Source organism: Staurois parvus, unplaced genomic scaffold (genome assembly GCF_062004578.1).
Source record: "Staurois parvus isolate SC_StPar_1 unplaced genomic scaffold, SC_StPar_1.0 ptg000635l, whole genome shotgun sequence".
NCBI lineage: Eukaryota > Metazoa > Chordata > Amphibia > Anura > Ranidae > Staurois > Staurois parvus.
In genome coordinates this window covers 5625936-5649332 of record NW_028318431.1, presented here as the reverse complement: position 1 = coordinate 5649332, position 23397 = coordinate 5625936, and the positions used below count along the sequence as shown (strand labels likewise).

General features: G+C 45.1%; 1 protein-coding gene across 1 annotated transcript in view; it reads right to left on the bottom strand.

Annotated features, from left to right (window-relative positions):
• The window catches only part of LOC149449204 (nuclear receptor corepressor 1-like), a gene marked incomplete at its 3' end in the record, with an annotated part of 180567 nt that extends 169498 nt beyond the window's left edge, over positions 1-11069 (bottom strand). Inside the window, exon 1 of the mRNA XM_089693693.1 lies at positions 10590-11069. The remainder of the gene's footprint in view (positions 1-10589) is intronic.
• Positions 11070-23397: the final 12328 nt, after the last annotated feature.

The following is a 23397-nucleotide window of genomic DNA, read 5'->3' as shown; positions in this document are numbered from 1 at the left end:
AGAAGTGCCACCTACCTGTGCTCAGCAGTGCCACCCACCTGTGCCGCCCAGCAGTGCAGCCCAGCAGTGCAGCCCAGCAGTGCAGCCCAGCAGTGCAGCCCAGCAGTGCAGCCCAGCAGTGCAGCCAGTCAGTGCCCAGGGGTTGTGCCAGTCAGTGCCGCCAGTCAGTGCCCAGCAGTGATGCCAGTCAGTGCCGTCTATCAGTACCCATCATCAGTGTCACCTATCAGTGCCGCCTATCAGTGCTGCATATTAGTGCCGCCTATCCGTGACACCTCATTAGTGCTGTCTATCAGTGCCACCTATCCGTGCCCTTTAGTCCTGCCTATCAGTGCCCATCAGTGCCGCCTATCAGTGCCCATCAGTGCTGCCTCATCAACGCACATCAGTGAAGGAGAGAAAATACCTGTTTGAAAAATTTTATAATAGAAACAAAGAAACTTTTTTTTTTTTCAAATTTTTTGCACTTTTTTATTTATAGCGCAAAAAGTAAAGCGCCCAGTGGCGATTAAATACCACCAAAAGAAAGCTCTATTTGTGAGTAAAAAATGATCAAAATTTCATATGGGTACAATGTTGCATGACCGCGCAATTGTCAATCAAAGTGCGGCAGCGCTGAAAGCTGAAAATTGGCCTGGTAAATAAGGGGGTATAAGTGCCTGGTAGGCAAGTGGTTAAGGGCCCCTAGCATACAGGACCCTCTAGGTGCAATGTACTCCGGAGGGACGGGTGCAGCCCCACTGTCTGCGGCAGGTCAAATTCTATGGCACGCTGCAGCTAGATGGGACCAAACACTGTACTGAACTGTGCCTGCGTGTAGAGCCGTGCACGGTCAGGGACAAGATTCTCATCATGTACACACAAGATTACGCTCAAAGGCAGCATGCAGCAAAAAATATATGCTGCCTTTGTGAATAATCTGAAATATAAAAAGTAATACAAAGAAAACGTAAAAACTGTAAATTGTGTTAGGCACAGTACTAGCCACCCAACCTACCAAGGCACACATATGTATTGTCAAGGACACAGTTTGGATATGAACAACTCTATGGTGAACACAGGCTGCAATGCTTCGGCAGCAAAGGATAGCACTGCACCGCTTGCCAGGGACTGACTGTGCTTATCATGCATTTTGATTCATGGTCCTCAGACCCTCTGTGCATCTGTGAAAAGTCATATATAAACCTGTGCAAGAGTTCAGAGAACAATCCAAATGGTGTTCAAAACATCACTCTCAAAGAATTGCATACACATGTATATACAAACACACAAATACATACATACTCGCATATACATACATACACACATATATAGATATATAAAAATAAATAAAAACTCACCACTCCACAATCTCTGAACTACCGACTATATATTTGTATTCTGGGCGACACACAATCAGTTACCAGTCATCTTTATCAAGGAGGGTGCCTACTGTACTGTAGGTCTTTTCCTGAGGAAAGAGCATCCTTCTCCCTAAGGCTCCATGCACACTGAGTGTTTTAATAACGCTGGTAGTGTTAGCTGTGTAAAGTCACATTAAAAACGCAAGTTTTTCATCGTTTTTGCATTAGCATTTTGCCAAAAAACAGATTACAGTCAGTGTGTGCATGGACACATAGGATAACATGCTATGGAGTTTACTGGCTGTAGAAGAAAAAAAAAACACCAAAAACAGCAGCCACTAGTCCTCATGCACACTGGACATTTACTGGACGGTTTTGGCTTTTGATGTTTTTTTCTACAGCCAGTAAACTCCCCAGCATGTTATCCTATGTGTCCATGAACACAGACTGTAATCAACGTTTTTTGGCAGGGGCTGGAAAAAAAAACCCCCAGGAATAGTGGGTTTCTAGAGGAGTTTTTTTTAGCTGCAATAACACTCTAATGCTGAAAAGCACAGCAAAACACGGTAATTCGTGGCAAAATGGTGTTTTTAGACCAAAATTTATTAAAGAACAGAAAAAAAAAAAGGCTCAAAACGCAGCTAAACACTAATACAAAAATGCTGAAAAAACTCACGTTTTTAACGTGACTTTACACAGCTAACTTTACCAGCGTTATTAAAACGCCCCGCGCATGCATGGAGCTTAAAAGTGCCCCGCGCGTGCATGGAGCCTAAAAGCGCCCAGTGTGCATGAGGACTAAAATGTATAAAATGCAATAGCTGAAGAGTCCTACCTCCAACATCCTGCATTTGTGGTTCCTCTTGAAGAACGCTATCTTGCTGGCCACAAGCAAGACATGTCTCATCTCGGATATGTATTACACTCCCCCTGGACATCTGAAACCAGACTGGAGGACTCCATTTTCAGGAGACCTCTGTAGTATTTATTGGGACAACATTTATCCACAGACCAGTACTAAGAGGCGATCTCTCCCGTATTTTCCTCACATACTCGAGGTTACATTTCCCTCCACCGTGTTGGTTACATTTTTACTGAACTCTTGAGCCATCGTTTATACATTGTTGCCATTCACTCTGCTGACCAGGAATGTCCTCTCTGACCGATACTTTAGTAGCAATTTTGTTTAACAACTGGGGACATCATTCTTTGAAAGTTGTAGCGGATACTTTTCTACACTGGAGACACAATGCTCCATATTTTACACTCTGAGCTCTGCTATTTTCTATATTATCCGTATATTCTATCATCTCCCAGACCATTGGAGAGAATCCCAACAGGCTGACTGGGTGTTATTTTCAACAATCACCTGCCACCTAAATGTCATCTCTTACTGGTTCAGAAACAAAGTAATAACATCTTTCTCTTATGGAAACCTGAGAATCGTGTGCGTAGGTTTTTTTGGCTAGGTTCAGACCTTTGCAGGTAGAGAGAATCGCGCCCTTTTCAGACACACACAGAAACTCACTGCCTGTTAACAGACACACAGCAGTGCCCATTATTGTTAATGGCACCACGATGCATCTTTCAGAAAAGAGTTAGGGGACTTCTATTCAGAATTTCTCATACGTAGGGCAGCCCACTGAAATGAATTGGTGCCCTACACACAATACTTGGCATAAACGCTAATGCGCAGGCGTGGGGTTATGTCATCCCACACCGGCCAACCAAAACAGCTGAAGACTCCAAAACCAGAAACCAGAGAGAAGATGTTGGTGCTGGCAAGAGAGCCTGCAGATGTCACATTGCTAGAGGGGAGGCAAACACTGGAGGGCTTAGTTACACAGTTTACTTTATCATTATTATTAAGCCATGGATACGTTTTTGTTTGGCTTTTCTGAGATTTTGTAAAAAAATTCTCATCCTTGGTCCCTGTACAGCAGTGGTCTCCAATCTGTGGCCCTTTGCTTGCGTTTCTCCAGCCCTTGGGGCATTATTCCCCCCACTGGCAGCAACAGTGGGGCATAGTTCCTGCCACTGACACCAAGGATGAGGCACTACTCCTCCCGCTGGCTCCAAGGATGGGGCACTACTCCTCCCGCTGGCTCCAAGGATGGGGCACTACCCCTCCCGCTGGCTCCAAGGATGGGGCACTACACCTCCCGCTGGCTCCAAGGATGGGGCACTACCCCTCCCACAGATACAAAACGATGGGGCACTACCCCTCCCACAGATACAAAACGATGGGGCACTACCCCTCCCACAGATACAAAATGATGGGGCACTACCCCTCCCACAGATACAAAACGATGGGGCACTACCCCTCCCACAGATACAAATGATGGGGCACTACTCCTCCCACAGATACAAAATGATGGGGCACTACTCTTCCCACAGAGTGAACAGGCTGCCGGTAAGTGCAGGGAAACTGCAGCATGGAGATGCACCAAGACACAGGGTGTACCATGGAACGCAAAGATAATGATCTCACTGGTCATGAAGGAGTTTACTTAGAAGGGCCCATTCACACCAAGGCGTCCTCAAACATTGCATTAGCACACGTTGTATTACAGGAGCCCATTCAAGCAAACGACGTGACAATGCACTAAAATGTCCAAATAAATATAAACCTGCGTCTTTTTCTGCAGCACAGAGCACTACAACCCATGGCAGTGTGTCACTGTATGTAAGCGGTGCTGCAAGGCATGTACATCACAGACACAGTCTTAGGGCGTGCAGCCTCAATGCAAAAGGACAAAGAAAACAATTGTTCCTTAAGTGCCCTGTTCACACTACAACTCTGCCTTGAGGTGAGATGCTCTGCATTCTTAAAGTGCAACATGCTGCAGAGACCTGAAATGTCATTTTGTGAAAATTCAATAAAGCGTAAAAAAAAAAAACACGAACAAAAATACAATGCATTGTAACAATGAACTGCCCCCTATACTCAGTAGAGCAGAGTGTAGACATTTTAGCGTATGAGCGGTGTCAGCCCCTTTCAGTGTCTTGAAGCTTCAAGCTAAAAAACGCTCAATATTAACCCCTTAATGTTTCCTCCTGACAGGCCTGTAAGTGAGCTTCAATGCCCAAGAGATGGCACGGAATCTGTATCATGTGGACGCTATAATTGGCTCTCAGCGGATGCATGATCAGGGGCCAGTCCTCACGCCTCCCGAACAGAAGCCGCAACAGAGTTATCAGACAGCTCAGATTGTTGGGAGCGCGCTCTGAGCACACAACCTCATGCCATCATGGAGTTTAGGCCTCCTTTACATCTGCTTTGCACTCTGAAGAGCAATCCAAGCTCAGATCACTCTCCAGAGGTATCTGTGATAATTGATTGTATAGCTTCCTCACCGCCTGTTTTTAAACCTGTAAATACTAGACTACCATGCACAGCTGCATCGTGGTCCAGGGGGTAACCCTGTAAATACTGGACTACCATGCACGGCTGCATCATGGTCCAGGGGGTAACCCTGTAAATACTAGACTACCATGCACGGCTGCATCATGGTCCAGGGGGTAACCCTGTAAATACTAGACTACCATGCACGGCTGCATCATGGTCCCAGGGGGTAACCCTGTAAATACAGACTACCATGCATGGCTGCATCATGGTCCCAGGGGGTAACCCTGTAAATACTAGACTACCATGCACGGCAGCATCATGGTCCCAGGGGGTAACCCTGTAAATACTAGACTACCATGCACGGCTACATCATAATCCAGGGGGTAACCCTGTAAATACTAGACTACCATGCACGGCTACATCATAATCCAGGGGGTAACCCTGTAAATACAGACTACCATGCATGGCTGCATCATGGTCCCAGGGGGTAACCCTGTAAATACTAGACTACCATGCACGGCTGCATCATGGTCCCAGGGGGTAACCCTGTAAATACTAGACTACCATGCACGGCTACATCATAATCCAGGGGGTAACCCTGTAAATACTAGACTACCATGCACGGCTGCATCATGGTCCCAGGGGGTAACCCTGTAAATACTAGACTACCATGCACGGCTGCATCATGGTCCAGGGGGTAACCCTGTAAATACTAGACTACCATGCACGGCTGCATCATGGTCCAGGGGGTAACCCTGTAAATACTAGACTACCATGCACGGCAGCATCATGCTCCAGGGGGTAACCCTGTAAATACTAGACTACCATGCACGGCTACATCATAATCCAGGGGGTAACCCTGTAAATACTAGACTACCATGCACGGCTGCATCATGGTCCAGGGGGTAACCCTGTAAATACTAGACTACCATGCACGGCTGCATCATGGTCCCAGGGGGTAACCCTGTAAATACTAGACTACCATGCACGGCTGCATCATGGTCCCAGGGGGTAACCCTGTAAATACTAGACTACCATGCACGGCTACATCATAATCCAGGGGGTAACCCTGTAAATACTAGACTACCATGCACGGCTGCATCATGGTCCAGGGGGTAACCCTGTAAATACTAGACTACCATGCACGGCTGCATCATGGTCCCAGGGGGTAACCCTGTAAATACTAGACTACCATGCACGGCTGCATCATGGTCCCAGGGGGTAACCCTGTAAATACTAGACTACCATGCACGGCTGCATCATGGTCCAGGGGGGTAACCCTGTAAATACTAGACTACCATGCACGGCTGCATCATGGTCCAGGGGGTAACCCTGTAAATACTAGACTACCATGCACGGCTACATCATGCTCCAGGGGGGTAACCCTGTAAATACTAGACTACCATGCACGGCTACATCATGGTCCAGGGGGGTAACCCTGTAAATACTAGACTACCATGCACGGCTACATCATGGTCCAGGGGGGTAACCCTGTAAATACTAGACTACCATGCACGGCTGCATCATGGTCCCAGGGGGTAACCCTGTAAATACTAGACTACCATGCACGGCTGCACCATGGTCCAGGGGGTAACCCTGTAAATACTAGACTACCATGCACGGCTGCATCATGGTCCAGGGGGTATAATTCCTGCATTTGTATTATTCTTGCAGCAACTAGGAAGGGAGTGGGGGGAAAACATGAAGGAATTATACTTGATGTTGCAGTCTTGACAGAGGTATCATTTCTGCATGTGCACACCCCTAGCTGCTGCCTTTCCAATTTAAAGGGAGTGGTTGAGGGGCGGTAAAAATGTAGCTAAACCGCAAGATCTCACCACCCCCCAACCACTACTGTAAACAAGCCCTAAACATGTGGGGGCTTGATGGTGAAGCCCACCATTTTCGCTGCCACATACGTGAATTACGCAGTGAGCAGGGAGGTAAAAAATCCAATAGTTTTATATGGTGTCTGTGCACAGCGGAGTGCTCAGGTGTCTCACTAACTGCCTGTCACTTGAAAAAGTACAGGAGTGCCTGTGCTGGAAGATTTGGGCACTTTTGGTCCCATAGACCTCAATGGAGGGGTCTACAAAAACACAGAAAACCGCACGTCACACATGTCCTTCAGACGCTCTCATAAAAGTGCACTGCACGATCGTGCCCAAAAACGTTTCCACATGGCGCACCGCAGTCTCACAGGACCCCTTCATCAGGTATCGGTTCCAGCCAAGGGTCACTGCGCTCACACAGACATTTCTTGGCGTAGGAATGTGCAATTTCATTATTTATTTTAAGGACACCCCAAACATGGCTGGTAGATGCGCATTTTATTACAGCCAAAATACTCATTACAAAAACACAGGATCCCCACTTTCATAAAAGTGCAGGCGTTACATTGGCATGCACAGTGAATGGGCTGCCCCATGATATTCTGTACACAAGCACATCACAGGTGTGAAGGGGGCCTTAGTGCATTCAACATGGAGGATACCACAACAAGCTAAGGCCAAGTTCACATTAGTGCGATTTCTGATGCAGAATCACATGACAATGGAAATCACATTACTCTCTATGGTGCCCGCACATCAATACAGCGCAAGGCGTTTTTGGAAAGGTACATGTACTACTTTGGTGCGGTTACAGTGCTATTTTGGCCCCACAGAATTCAACAGAAATTCATGCACGTAAACATGTCCAGTAGGCTACGTTCACACTAGCTTTGTCAGCAGGCGTCAGGCATTTGGGAGGTGGTTTTCACGCTTCTCAAACGCCTATGAAAATTCTGCACATGGCAGCACACAGTGCTGTTCACACTGAAGCGTTAGCGTTGCTGTAAAACTGGTGCCTCATGTCCAGTCAGGAGTTGAAGCCTCCCATTCAAGTCTATGGTGCCGCTCCTCAAGCACCTGACAGGCGTTTGCGGTGCGGTTGCGAGGCATTAATACCATTTAACTTCATTATAGGTGTTTGTGGTGCGGTTTTAACAATTGGAAAACCCCTATCAATTGACTCAAAACGGCGCATAGGGCATTTGGGGAGCATTTGAGGACCGTTAAAAACGCTTCCCAAACACCCGTCTAATGCCTGTCAAACGCTATAGGGGCATTTGGCAAGAGTTAGAAATAAAGTCAAGTGTGAACGAGCCCTTAGGGTTGCATCGATCCCAACAATGGAGCTGATACTAAGCATTTACAAACTCGTGCAAATGCTCAGATACCTTTGTGAAGAATCGCATGTAATTTGAACATGAATGCAGTACGATTCCTGTCTGAATCACACGCGGTTGTGGTGTGATTTGCGCCATTTATTTTGTATGAGCCAAATCGCACCGCAAAAGGTATGGGTAATCAGTACTGGCAAGTACTTGAGCACTTGTAGATTAAAAAAATGGAATCGGGGCAGCACAGTGGCTGAATGGTTAGCACTTCTGCCTGGCAGTACTAGGGTCATTGGTTCGAATCCCAAACACGGCACCTCCTGCCTGGAGTTTGCATGTTCTCCCTGTGCCTATGTGGGTTTCCTCCGAGTACTCCGGTTTCCTGCAACACTCCAAAGACATGCTGGTAGGATAATTGGCTCCCGTCTAAATTGGCCCTAGTATATGTATGTATGAATGCGAGTTAGGGACCTTAGATTGTACTCCCCTCGGGGGTTAGGGACTGATGTGAATGTACAATATGTATGTAAAGCATTGCGTAAATTGACAGCGATATATAAGTACCTGAAATAAATAATCGTGCAACCCTAATATAAGTGCATTTTGCGTATAAAGTCTCCTTCATAAAGAAAAAAAAAAGATGAAAAATGCGCAATGTCACAATACAAAATCGCACTGAAAATTGAGTCACGTCACAACTGCACTAATATGAACCGAGCATGAGGCCTAGTACACACAATGAGGAAAAACGGACAAAATATACCTCTTTCAGAGTGATTGTCCAATAGACTGATCGTTCGCACACAGCTTTCGAGAGCCAATCAAGACGAAATTATCCGAAGGGACAAGCACGAAAAATTCTCTCAGAAGATAACAGAATGAATGATTTTCAGGTAATCAGTACAATATTCAATCATTGAAAAAAAACAAAAACATATTGAGTGACCACGGCCACGCATGCTCAGAAATAAAAGAATACATTACATCATCGCAGGAAGTTGTATTCTGTCTTACAAGAATTTTTGTAACTTTAGTAACCTATTTGTTATCGATATGAGACTAGCATTATTATTATTATACAGGATTTATATAGCGCCAACAGTTTGCTCAGCGCTTTACAATATAGCATGCAAGAAAAGAACAAAAAAACAAAAATCACAGTATATCATTCATTCAAAATTCTCATTGTATGTACGAGGCTTAAAGCCGCTTTCCCACCCCCGCACTGCAGGGCAGCGTACATGTGCTTTTCATGCGGGTTACACGCACTTTTCCAAAGACTATTAGACTGTGCACTTTTGGCGCAATTTAAGTCTTGCACGATGCATCTTTGGTGCGCTTTTAGAAAATGCGACAAAATACCAGCAAGTCTATGGGAAAGAGTGGGTGACGCCATGAAAACTGCGGGTACGCTGCACCCAAACCTCAGCAGTGTCAAACCACCCTAAGGCTTGGCTCACGCCTATGCGTTTTTGGTGTTTTATGAAGAAAACGGATTACAGTCCATGAGACACGGCACCTCCTGCCTGAAGTTTGCATGTTCTCCCTGTGCATGCGTGGGTTTCCTCCAGGTACTCCGGTTTCCTCCCACACTCCAAAGACATGCTGGTAGGTTTATTGGCTCCTGTCTACATTGGCCCTTGAGTATGATTGTGAGTTAGGGACCTTACATTGTACACCCCTTGGGGTTAGGGACTGATGTGAATGTACAATATATATGTAAAGCGCTGCATAAATTGACGGCGCTGTATAAGTACCTGAAATAAATGAGACATGCTTTCCTATGGGACATGTTCACTTCTGCGCTTTTATCAGCTGCTGCGTTTTTAGAACACGAAATGTTGCATTTTTGGTTCTAAAGACTTCAATGGAGACGCTGCAGAAAAGCATGTAGTGCGTTCTTTATGCAATTTTTTTTAATCTGCCTGACAACGCAAAAAAAAAAAAAAAAAAACGTGTGCAAAATTGCAAAAAGCACCGCAGAAACAGATCAAAAGCAAACTGCATGGGTGTGAAGCTAACCTAGCTTGTAGCGGGAATGAGCGCTCCTATTTGCAGTTTTTAAAGCACGATTTACGAAGGTTTCTGCGTGCCGCGCGTTCACTTCAAAGGACAGCCCTGTGCGCATTTCTCAGCCAAAAGGCGTTCCTACTCCTTTTATAGGCGGCAAGTTTTGTGCCATTTTTAAAGGTTTGATTCTGTTGCTCACAAAATGCAAAAATCGCACATTTGCGGTACCATTAAGAATAATGGAATCCAAACGTGCGATTTGCTGCAATGTGAAATCGCAACGTTTCTGCAAGCAATTCCAACTCGCCAAGTGTGAGCGGGGACTTAGACACGTAACATGCGTCAAGATGCGGCGCGGTGGAGTGTACATCCCCACAATGCACAGCAGAGGTTTGAATGGGCTCTGGAGGTTTTCACACAAAATTCACCCAACAATCACCTCCTAATGAAATCCAATGAGAAATGTGGGACTTTTAGAGGAATAGTTAGGGAATTTCGGGTGAAAACATGTATAAATCCCCTCCCCCACAGTATATACGATGTCAGATGGGGCAGAATGTGGGGCCCCGTGTCCCCAGTAGGAGGAAGCCATATTCGGGGCATCATCTCATGTACCAGAGGAATGTGATGGGAGTACAGGACGTGAGGACACCGGGACTGTCCCCGGAGATCCCCTCCCCCCCTCCGATCACACAGGCCCGGGGCTCTCCGTGCTCCCCCTGCTCACCGTATACTCTCCGATCTCGGCGGGTCCCGCTCCGCTCTCAGTCCGGCACACCGTCAGTCCCGATCTCCGTGCTGCTGCGCCCCCTCCGGAGTGTCACCCGGGCAGGATCCGCGCACTGTCCGCCATTTTGTGCTCCCCCCTCCGGCTCCTCCGCTTCCTTCCTTCGCTCGGTCCCGGCGCTGAGGCCCGGGGAGCCGCCTCACTGCGGCCCGACAAGCATGTCCCGGGAGGTGGCTGTGTGCCCGGAGCTGTGCGGCGGCAGCGGCTCTACGGATCTGGCCGGATCACTCCTCCTTCTCGGACACAGCGGCCGCGCACGGTCCTTTCAGGGCGATATTAGCTCACTTGTCGCCGGAGCAGAGAAAGAGAACGGGAGCTCGGGCGGATCGCAGCACATCAATTGTATGTGGTAATATTACAACGGCAGCGAGAGACAGAGCACCGCGAACATTACACCGTAATCCACTCAGAGCCGCTCTACGGCGCTGTCAGGACCTGTGGTGCAGCGCTACCGGGCTCGAGTGAAACTCCAGACCCTCAGGGGGCGGGGCTAACTCAGCTTACACGCTTCATGTGTCTGCGCCGCCAGTGTGTGAGAGCTGGAGGGGGGACAATGTACTCCGATCACTGAAGGACAGGATCGCCAGATCCCCGAGAGACACAATATCCCAAAGACATATTCCATGTGTGTGAGACTGTATGACTGGGTTCAGTATTTGCAGCATTGGGGTCCTCAGTTCAAATCCCAATCAGGACACTATCTGCATGGAGTTTGCATGTTATCCCTGCACATTTGTGGCTTTTCTCCTTAAAGGCTGGTTCACACTATAGAAACGCAGTCCAGATACGTTCCCGAATGTGTTTCTGCATGTGCATTTCTTATGCTATCTAGCGCGTTTTTTATGCGTTTCATGTGTTTTTGATGCATTCTAGTTCATTTTTTTCCCTTCTCTTTTTTTTCAATTTAAATTATTTATTTCAGGTACTTATATAGCGCCGTCAATTTACGCAGTGCTTTACATATATATATTGTACATTCATATCAGTCCCTAACCCTCAAGGGGTGCACAATCTAAGGTCCCTAACTCCCATTCATACACATACTAGGGCCAATTTAGACAGGATCCAATTAACCTACCAGCATGTCTTTGGAGTGTGGGAGGAAACCGGAATACCCGGAGGAAACCCACACAGGCACAGGGAGAACATGCAAACTCCAGGCAGGTGGTGCCGTGGCTGGGATTCGAACCAATGACCCTTGTACTGCCAGGCGGAAGTGCTAACCATTTAAATAGGACCGTGTGTTCCGATGCATTTTAGGGCAAGTTCACACTGCATGAGTTTTAGTTGCATTTTTTTTTCTGCATCAAAAATGCACATAAAGTAGGTTATATGGTTGTCAATGTCATAAGCCCTGAGCAAACTGTTGGCACTATATAAATCCTGTGTAATAATAATGTAATGGAATCTTCTATTCTTCCAACCACTCCATCCCCCACAGTTACTACTTTTTGTACCACTAGCCCCTCCCTCCTAGATTGTAAGCTCCAAGGAGCAGGGCCCTCCTATCCCTCTTGTATTGAACTGTATTGTTTCTATATTGTCTGCCATTATATTGTAAAGTGCTGAGCAAACTGTTGGTGCTATATAAATCCTGTATTATAATACTAGTGTCATCATTTACATCAGTGCTTGCAGTTCCAGTGCGTTCCGGATGCAGAAAAAAAAGAAGCATTCTTCCTGCACAGAATTGTACTGGAAAGCGGTAAAACATCAATAACGCACTGGAATACGCATATCCCTATTTAAATTGAAGAAAAAGAGAGAGGAAAAAATGAACTGGAATGCATAAAAAACGCCCTGGAACGCATAAAAAATGCACCGGACCATATAAAAACCGCATCTGGACTATAGTGTGAGCCGGCCCTTGCGCGTTCCAGCACAGTTCTGTGCAGAAAAAATGCAGCATGTTCTACTTTTTTTTTCTGCAACCGGAACACTGGAACTGCAAGCACTGATGTGAACTATGACATTGACAACCATATAACCTACTTTTTGTGCGTTTTGGATGCAGAAAAAAAGAAACTGAAACGCATGTAGTGTGAACTGGCCCTCAGGCCCCGTTCACATCTGGGCGTGTGCGATCCCAAAGCCTTTGCAGAAAAGACAAATTGCACCAGGCGTGTTAGGGTGGCATTCATTTGCAATGGCACTTAAATGCAGTGCGGTTCTGCCACAATTGACACCCAAAAGATGCTCCTGCTCCATTTTGGGTAACAAGCTTTGCACGATGCACTTTGCTGCACAATTTATCACGCAACAATCGTGGCAGAGTCGCACTGCGTTTAGGTGCCATTGAGAATAAATGACACCCTAACACACATGGTACAATCTGTCATTTTTAAAACATAAGAGTGAAAATAACCTGCGCCTCTATCAAATGAAAAATTAACCAAATAATGTTTTATCACGTGCTTAAAGCAGAGTTCCATCCGTTTTTATGTTTATTAAAAGTCCGCAGCTACAAAAACTGTAGCTGCTGTCTTTTAATAAACACACAGTTACCTGTCCCGGGGTCCAGCGATGTGCTCACCCGCACCGGTCCTCCTTTCCTCTCTGGAATGGTACCGGCATCTCAACTGTGGGCACCAGGCTGTGACAGCTTGCAGCTTCATAGCCTGGTGCCCACTGCGCATGCACAAGTTGTGCTGCGCCTCCTGATTGGTCAAGCAGTCTTCTGGGACCTGTGAAAGTTCCCAGGAGACTGCGTGAGGAAGGAGGGGGCCGAACTTCCGGGTCACTTCGCCGCAGCAAACTGAAGTGGGAGTGGGTACCTGCTAAGCCAGGTATTCCCCCCCCCCCCAATAGGTGCCAAATTTAGCGGGGTCGGGGACCCAAACAAGCAGAGCTTCCACTTTAACCCCTTTGCGCCGCCGCCTCCCGGCCCTTTAAGGGTTTCAGAAGCTGGGAGGCAGGGTGGGGTTTTAGGGTCATCTGACCGCCATGATTCGCTGTCACAGCGGTCACATGTTCAGGAAAGGTCCCAATCGAAAGAGGAGATCGGGACCTTTCCGTGAGTACCGGACATGCGTGCTGGGAGTGCGCAGGGCGCGTGCTCTCAGCACATATGCTTTTCTTAATTGCACGCAAATGTGCGGCCGTTCAGTGTCAAGGTGGAAGGAAAAAGGAATCCTCATAGTGTAGTAAATACTAGATTTATAATGTCCAAAACCGTATTATACATAATAAAAATCTCCAAACAAAATGTCACCATGTCTATAAACGACTTGTTTCCAACCATTAAGATGGCCGCCACGTACCGGTACGCAATGACGTCATACACTCTAGCTCCACCTACTGAAGAAGTCACATGATGTGACGATACACATCTAGGCGATGTTGGGAGTCAGTGTTATTGGAATCGGAAGTGACACGGAGCCCCGGCCCTGTTGACTTATATGATAGCCTGCGTATTTCTTCACTTGTAAGTGCGTTTTATAGAAAACATATATTTTATGTGTACATATTATGCTATAAAAACCTTTTTTGCTTCATGCGAGTATAATAAAAAAGAAGAGTCATGATTTAAAGGGCCAGACCATCAAGGAAGGTCGTACATTTAAAACATCTCATGAGCAAATATCTGAGTCCACATCAACGGAAGAGGTATTGGAAGAAGTCCTTAACAAAGGAAAAAGTGGTTGAGACCTGTAATAATACGGGTCCAATCTTGGAGGTGAGCGCAGTGGTGAATGGTGGCGGGCATCACTACATATGTCTGGTGTGCAGTATCACTAAAGGTGGAGTGTAGTGATGCGAAGTATCACAAGAAGTGGAATGCGGTGATATATGCAAATGAGAGAAGATATTCACGATTTATATATGGACATTCACTGTTAATATTTTATGCATATATTCACTTTTAGTATTTTGAATAGCATATTTATTATTTACAGGTTTGTATATTGGATTGATTTATTGGATTGAGTGGCACTGTGACAAACGCGGTGCCTGACCCTTGCCCTTCTCACCAACTCGTGACAAAGGGCCAGCCAATCTCACACCGCGCTGTCACTTGCGTAACAATGCCACTCTCAGTTGCACCCTGCACAAAGATTTTCCAGCTCACGGGACCACAATCTAGGTGCCAGCAGCCTGAGAGCGATTGTCACTGGGTTAGGTTAATTACGCAATTAACCCTTCAAACTCGGAACTGCCACCAGATAGCTTAAGTCTATCAACCCTTCACAATGTTAACAAGAACTGATAAACGTCTGTAACACACACTGTCACCACAGACAGGTATATTCAGAGGATGATTATATACAGTAGCACTCTGCAAGTGACAGAGATTTTCAAAATAGGGTTTATTAATGAAAAGGTCAAAATGGTGCAATTAAAATATTTCCAGAAAGGGATGTTACAAAGAAATAAAGAGAACCATAATGTAACAGAGAAATAAAAGAAAGGAGTTAAGAAGGAAGAATACTTGCAAAGTTCTTGGTTTTAGCAGAGTCCAATTGTCCGAGCAAAAACGATGCCTTGGCTCTCAAGTTTGTTAGGATGTTCTTTGATGTTAAACAAGAGCTCCATTACTAGATCCAGTCAGTCACATTTCTATGATATGAAAGGGGTGTCACACGAGAACAACTGGCCAATCATCTGGTTTAAGGGATGGGTGCTAGGAGGTCACCAAATTTATGACAAGTCCCAACTACAGTTTCATATTAATATTAACAACTTCTAATACGTGCAGGTGGTATTCTAGCAACTGGCAGACTATTATTCAGAATTATATTTCAAATGGGCAGCACAGTGGTTTAATGGTTAGCACTTCTGCCTGGCAGTCATTGGTTCGAATCCCAACCACGGCACCACCTGTCTGGAGTTTGCATGTTCTCCCTGTGCCTGCGTGGGTTTCTTCTGGGTACGCCAGTTTCCTCCCACACTCCAAAGACATACTGATAGGTTAATTAGATCCAGTCTAAATTGGTCCTATTATGTGTATGTATGAATGTATGATAAGGGACCTTAGATTGTACACCCCTTGAGGGTTAGGGACTGATGTGAATGCTTGATATATATATATGTAAAAGCGCTGCGTAAATTGACGGTCCTATATACGTATCTGAAATAAACCAAGGGATACCAAACACAGCGTACCTTTGTCACCCAGGAGGGAAGAGACTGCTTTCTCCCCTTTCCTACAGTCATGGCCGAAATTGTTGGCACCCTTGATATTTTTCCTGAAAATCAAGTATTTCACACAAAAAAGGTATTGCATTAACACATGTTTTGCTATACACATGTTTATTCCCTTTGTATGTATTGGAACAAATATAAAACAGAGGCAGAAAAGCAAATATGACATAATGTCACACAAAACCCCAAAAATGGGCTGGACAAAAGTATTGGCACCCTTAACTTAATATTTGGTTGCACACCCTTTGGAAAACATAACTGAAATCAGTCGCTTCCTATAACCATCAATAAGCTTCTGACACCTCTCACCCGGAATTTTGGACCACTCTTCCTTTGCAAACAGCTCCAGGTCTCTCTTATTGGAAGGACACCTTTTCCCAACAGCAATTTTAAGATCTCTCCACAGGTGTTCAATGGGATTTAGATCTGGGCTCATTGCTGGCCACTTCAGAACTCTCCAGCGCTTCTTTGCCATCCATTTCTGAGTGCTTTTTGACGTATGTTTGGGGTCATTGTCCTGCTGGAAGACCCAGGATCTTGGACGCAAACCCAGCTTTCTGACACTGGGCCCTACAGTGCGACCCAAAATCCTTTGGTAATCCTCAGATTTCATGATGCCTTGCACACAGTCAAGGCACCCAGTGCCAGAGGCAGCAAAACAACCCCAAAACATCATTGAACCTCCACCATATTTTACCGTAGGTACTGTGTTTTGTTCTTTGTAGGCCTCATTCCGTTTTCGGTAAACAGTAGAATGATGTGCTTTACCGAAAAGCTCTATCTTGGTCTCATCTGTCCACAAGACGTTTTCCCAGAAGGCTTTTGGCTTACTCAAGTACATTTTGGCAAACTGTAGTCTTGCTTTTTTATGTCTCTGTGTCAGCAGTGGGGTCCTCCTGGGTCTCCTGCCATAGCGTTTCATTTCATTTAAATGTCGACGGATAGTTCGCGCTGACACTGATGCTCCCTGAGCCTGCAGGACAGCTTGAATGTCTTTGGAACATGTTTGGGGCTGCTTATCCACCATCCGGACTATTCTGCGTTGCAATCTTTCATCAATTTTCCTCATCCGTCCACGACCAGGGAGATTAGCTACAGTGCCATGGGTTGCAAACTTCTTGATAATGTTGCGCACTGTGGACAAAGGCAAATCTAGTTCTCTGGAGATGGACTTGTAACCTTGAGATTGTTGATATTTTGCCACAATTTTGGTTCTCAGGTCCTCAGACAGTTCTCGTCTCCTCTTTCTGTTGTCCATGCTTAGTGTGGCACAGACAGACACACAATGCAAAGGTTAAGTGAACGTCTCTCCTTTTTATCTGCTTTCAGGTGTGATTTCTATATTGCCCACACCTGTTACTTGCCCCAGGTGAGTTTACAGGAGCATCACATGCTTGTAACATTCTTATTTATCCGCAGTTGTGAAAGGGTGCCAATACTTTTGTCCAGCCCATTTTTGGAGGTTTGTGTGACATTATGTCGAATTTGCTTTCTTTCCTCCCTTTTTTTGTTTTGTCCCAATACACACAAAGGGAATAAACATGTGTATAGCAAAACATGTGTTAATGCAATACGTTTCGTGAGAAATACATGATTTCCTGGAGAAATATCAAGGGTGCCAACAATTTCGGCCATGACTGTATGTGCTAACATAGTATGTATGACCTTGATTTGTTTGGTATGATATTCCCTATTAAAATATATACCTAATATTAATGTGTCCTGTTCTTGTTGAATTCTATTAATGCTCGGGAGCGAGCATGCAGGAGTGCCCCCATAGCAAATGGCTTGCTATTGGGACACTTGACTGGGGGAAGGAGCCAGGAGAGCTGGCAAGGAACCCAAGAAGAGGATTGGGGCTGCTGTGTGCAAACCCATTGCATAGAACAAGTACGTAAAACATGCATGTTATTGTAGTTTAACAAAAAACTTTACAATCACTTTAAATCCAAAATGACAATCTGTAAAGGCTTTTAAAGTATCGCCGATGGAAAATTTTGGATATCATCGATTTTTGCAATTCCATGGGCGTGTGCAATTTTAAGACTTGACATGTTTGGTATCTATTTACTGTATGCAACCCAATATTTAAAATTTTACCAAAAGAATGGCTATAATATTGTGGGGATTTTCCCTAAAAATAATTTTTGTCAACTGTTTCCTAAAAATATGCATTGATTAAATAACTGTGCAAATATCGTGCAACATTAAAAGTTGCAACTTCCCCCAATTTATTCTCCAGGGTCTCTGCTTTCAGAAAATACAGTTACAGTACTTTTTAGCAATAAATGCAGATTTTAATGTGTGCAAAAAATGAAAAAACTCCCAAGTAGGGAAGTGGTTAATTGCTTCCTGTCTAAACTGTCACATATATGTGAATTAGGGACCTTAGATTGTAAGCTCCTTTGATGCAGGAACTGATGTGAATGTACAGTACATGTAAGTAAGTAAATTTTTGATGCTATATAAATATCTGTAGTACATAAATGCGTTTGAGAGGCAGAACACTGCGACTCCTTATTTCATGTGTCTGAAAGTAATATGACTCCGATCATTACGTGTGTCTGAGAGCAATATGAGTCCGATCACTACATGTGTCTGAGAGCAATATGACTCTGATCACTACGTGTCTGAGAGCAATATGAGTCCGATCACTACATGTGTTTCACTGCTGTGAGTGTGTGCAAGCTGGAGCCGTGCCAGAACACTGACTTCTTACATGTGTCTGCGAGCAATATTACTCCGATTTCTATGTTCCAATACACAGCAGCAATGTCATTAAAGGCTACATTCACATTCTGCAAAAAATAATAAATACACACTTTTGGCAGGTAAAAAATTTGATTTTTTTTTTGTATAGGAGCCTGCAGAGCATTGCACCCATGATCAGCTTATTGCATATGCAATCTCAGGCTCTTGCAGACTCTCAGGATAGCTGTCTGCCCTTAGGCTAGGTTCACACCTATGCAGTTTGTGTTTGATCCATTTCTGCAGTGCTTTTTGTGGTGTGTTTTGTGTTTTTGCACATGCATTTTTGATGTGTTTTGCATTTTTATGTTGTTTTTATTTTGGTCAGCTTGTTGCTGGGCAGATTAAAAATGCAAAACGCATCAAAAACACACTACATGCATTTCTGCATAGTCTCCATTGAAGTCTATTGAACCAAGATGCAACGTTTTCAATTTAAAAAAAAGTCCCTGACCCTTTCCAAAAATTGCTTTGGGTGAAACGTGTCCCATAGGAAATTGTGTTAAATGGCCTGTAGTGCGTTTCTGCAAAATGCAAAAGGCACCGCAAAACGCTTAGGTGTGAACCTAGCCTTCAGAGCAGTAAGTTCCAGGGACTACAAGAATGCTCACCAGTGCCCTTGCTGTTCTTCGAGTAACTGCAAGTTGTCAGCTGCAATGGCTGACAGTAAATGTAGTCTATCAATTCCCAGGAAATCGTGAATGAATAACACGGCCATGTGTGTGGAGACATGCATGGCTGCGCTGTTTTCAAATTGTGAAAATGGGTACGTGGAGAAGATCGTCCTAAAAGGGGGGAGGGAATCGAGGGGTGAGGGTACAGATGCTGCAACATGTTACATGTAGTAGTTCCTGCTATATTTTTTGTGATTTCAGGTGCGACTTGCGTAGACATCTGTGCAATCTGTTGTCTTTCAAGTCGCACCTGAAGACGCACTGACATGCAACTTTGAACTCGTGTGACTTCAACTTTTAAAGTGGATCTGGTGTGAGCCAGGGCTTAAAGAACTTTGATTTCCCTGGGTAGGAGGAAGCATTTCCTTATCTCCTCTCCTCCAGTGATCAGATGCGGTATTGTGACCTAGAAGATCATTAAAATGAACTAGAACTCAAAGTGAGAAGATTTACTATGCCATAAGGAACATGCAGGCTCCACCTCCGTAACATCTCCAAAATACGTACGTTCCTAACCCCAGACACTACTAAACAACTCGTTCACTCCCTCCTTATCTCACGCCTGGACTACTGCAACTCCCTCCTCACCGGCCTACCTCATCACAGACTATCCCCACTCAAGTCTATCCTGAACTGAGCGGCCAGACTCATCCACCTTACCAACCGCTCTGCTTCTGCCACCCCCCTCTGAAATTCCCTCCACTGGCTCCCGACGCGTCAAATTCAAACTACTAACATTGACATACAAAGCCATTCATAACGCTGCCCCAAACTACCTCACCGACCTGATACCCAAATACCACCCAACCCGTACTCTTCGCTCTTCACAAGACCTCCTACTTTCTAGCTCCCTGATCTCCACCTCCCATTCCTAACTGCAGGACTTCTCCAGGACTTCCCCCATCCTCTGGAACTCACTACCCCAATCCATCAGACTGTCACCTACCCTCCTCACCTTTAGGCGCACCCTGAAAACCCATCTCTTCAGGGACGAAGGCTTAAAGCGGAACTTCCCCTTTTGGGTGGAGCTCCGCTTTAATATGTCCGGAATTTCGGAATTTCATGCAAGTAGCAAGTCTGGACAAAACTTTAAGGACTTTTGAACAGAATTAGCTTAATCAAGGATGGCAAGATCAAATGCTCTGGCGAACAATTTTTCAGATATTTTGTATGAATATTTGAACAAAATTCTACTAGTGTATGACCAGCCTGCTAAACACACAGGCTTTTTAATACAGACAAGGGGGTTGATTTACTAAAACTGGAGGGTGCAAAATCTGGTGCAGCCATGCATGGTAGCCAATCCGCTTCTAAATTCAGCTTGTTCAATTAAGCTTTGACAAAAAACAGAAACTGGAAGCTGATTCATTAGTATGCAGAGCTCCACCAGATTTTGCACTCTCCGGTTTTAGTAAATCAACTCCTATGTCTCTTCTGCATGAAAATATTCATACCTGCACACGCAGCTCAGTGTATCATTTTGGCATCTACCAAGATGAATAAACTCCTGTACTTACGCAGGGGTGACGTTGAAGGAAAACCAGGTTCCTCCTTCCACACAAGTGCAATTTATGGAGGAATCCCTTCTGCATGGACATGGGGGAGATTTACTAAAACTAGAACATACAATATCTGGTGAGCTCTGCATAGAAACCAGATTCTAGGTTTTATTGTCAAAGCTTAAAGTGGTTCTAAAGCCTTTAAGTATTACTAAAACCACAACAGTAAAATCATTCTGTATATGCAGTAAAGCATGCTTGTTATACTCACTGTGGAACCTAAGGGGTTGATCCTTTGCATTGTGTAAAAAGGCTGTTTGATCCTGACTTTTCTGCTCTTCCTCTTGGTCAAATGTCCATGTCTTATCTCCTGATAAGGAAGACTGAACCGTAGCCATTCTGCACATGCTCAGTTTGGAATGTATTGCTAGATAGGTTTGTTTTTTTGTTCTTGGGAGAGTGTATGTGATCAGCACAGGGCCAATCAGCACTGTCCAGACAGAGGTCAGGGGTTCTGCATCTTCCTTGTGCAGAAAGAAAACTCCTCCTACAAACATTAACCAGTGTTCTGCTTAGCACTGACAGAAGTCACAAGACTGCTCTAACTGCTGATGAGAAAATGTATTTAGCTGTTTATATTTACTAAACTAATTGCACTTCCATGTTCTGTGTACTGTGGCAGACCAGATATAGTGAATGCAGGGTCCTGGTTTAGTAACATTCTATGCATTAAGGTGAAAAACCTTCTGTGCTGCAGGTTCCCCAGCCCCCCCCCCCCTTATACTTACCTGAGCCAATCCGATCTAGCAATGTGCACGAGAGCAGCAGCTTTTGCCGTTGTCTCCCTCCTCCCTGGGCAGATTGATTTGCCATTGGCTTCCGCTGCTGTGAATCAAATGCTGTGCCGAGCCAGCAGGGGGTGAGGCTGAGCCACACACTGTGTCAAAAGACGCAGACAGGGTGGCTCGGGCATGAGCCCACATGGGTGCCCTCATGAAAAACGGCTCTCTGTGGGGGCACCCACTGAAGAGGAGGAGCCTGGAGCGCCAGCGGGTAACCCCAGAAGAGGAGGATCCTGGATGCTCTGTGCAATACTATTGCACAGAGCAGGTAAGTATACCACTTTTGTTATTTTAGTTAAAAAAAAAAAAACGAACGCTTAATGTCGCTTTAACTGAACAAGCTGAAGTTAGAAGCTTATTGGTTACAATGCACAGCTGCACTAGATTCTGAGTGCTCCAGTTTAAGCGTCCTTTCACACAGACTTTAGAGGGGCCGGACTGTGGTCATAGGAAGTAAAAAATGCCCTGACATAAGTGGGAGTAAACAATGCCCCATCTTTAATGTCTGTGAGAGGAAATGAGCCCCCTCTTTGGTGTCATTGGGTGGGAACAATCATGCCCCATTATTGGTATAATTGGGAGAAATTGTGCCCCATAATTGGTGTTATTGGGAGGAACTGTGCCCCATCGTTAATGTCATTGGGAGGAATCATGCCCCATCATTGGTATAATTGGGAGAAATTGTGCCCCATCATTGGGAGGAACTGTGCCTCATCGTTAATGTCATTGGAAGGAATCATGTCCCATCATTGGTATAATTGGGAGAAATTGTGCCCCATCATTGGGAGGAACTGTGCCTCATCGTTAATGTCATTGGAAGGAATCATGTCCCATCATTGGTATAATTGGGAGAAATTGTGCCCCATCATTGGTGTCATTGGGAGGAACTGTGCCCCTTCATTAATGTCATTGGGAGGAATTGTGCCCCTTCATTGGTTTCAGTGGAGGGAATTATGCCCCATTGGAGTCTGAGGATGAAATATTGCCCCAAGGGCCAGATAAAAGCAAGGAAAGGGCCACATCCGGCCTCCGGGCCACAGTTTGGAGACCACTGCTCTAGAACATAAGGTACAAATAATTAAAGAGGAAGTAAACTGGCCAACTAAATGTACAATTTTGGTTCCCCAGGAACATTTTGGCATAATATGCAAGTACATACAATATATTAGCACTTCATGGCTGAATTACCAAAGAAACAATCCCTTCCTACTCTGCAATGTCCACACTGACCTAAATTGCCAGTGCTTTCATCTTGATCCGACCTTCTTCTGGGTTCAGAGTCTGTGGCCATCTTGATTGCCCGGGCAGAGATGATGTAACTCCAGCATATGTGCACGACAGTTACTTTGTCCCATGACAGTCATGCCAAGCCTGCGCAAATGCAGATTAATTCGCACACATAGCAAAAAGGGTTGATAAGCAGGTAAAAGCATCTTAGACAACACACAAAGCCCCTGAATGAGGCAGAATACTTTGACATGTCAAGTGAAGCATTTTTAGAATGTGAATTGTACAAGTGACTTTGTCTTAAAGTCAAAAATAACAACCCAAAATGAAAAGCTCATTAAAAGATAACATGACAAGACCAGATTTTCCTGTAATATTCACCTGCAATCTTGAAGTTTTCCCCACAGTACTTTTTATTTCTGCCACTAGATGTCCTCAGTCTAATAGCCAGCAATATTTAACACACTTCCTCTGAGACCAGGTCATCCTGGACCCGCCCCAGTTTTTGACTAGACAGGGAAAGGGTAAGCAGCTTTGTGGTGAGCTTATCTCTTTGTCACCCTGCTTTCTCCTCCTAGCAGCATTCTTCTTGTTAGCACATATATTGATTGTCTGC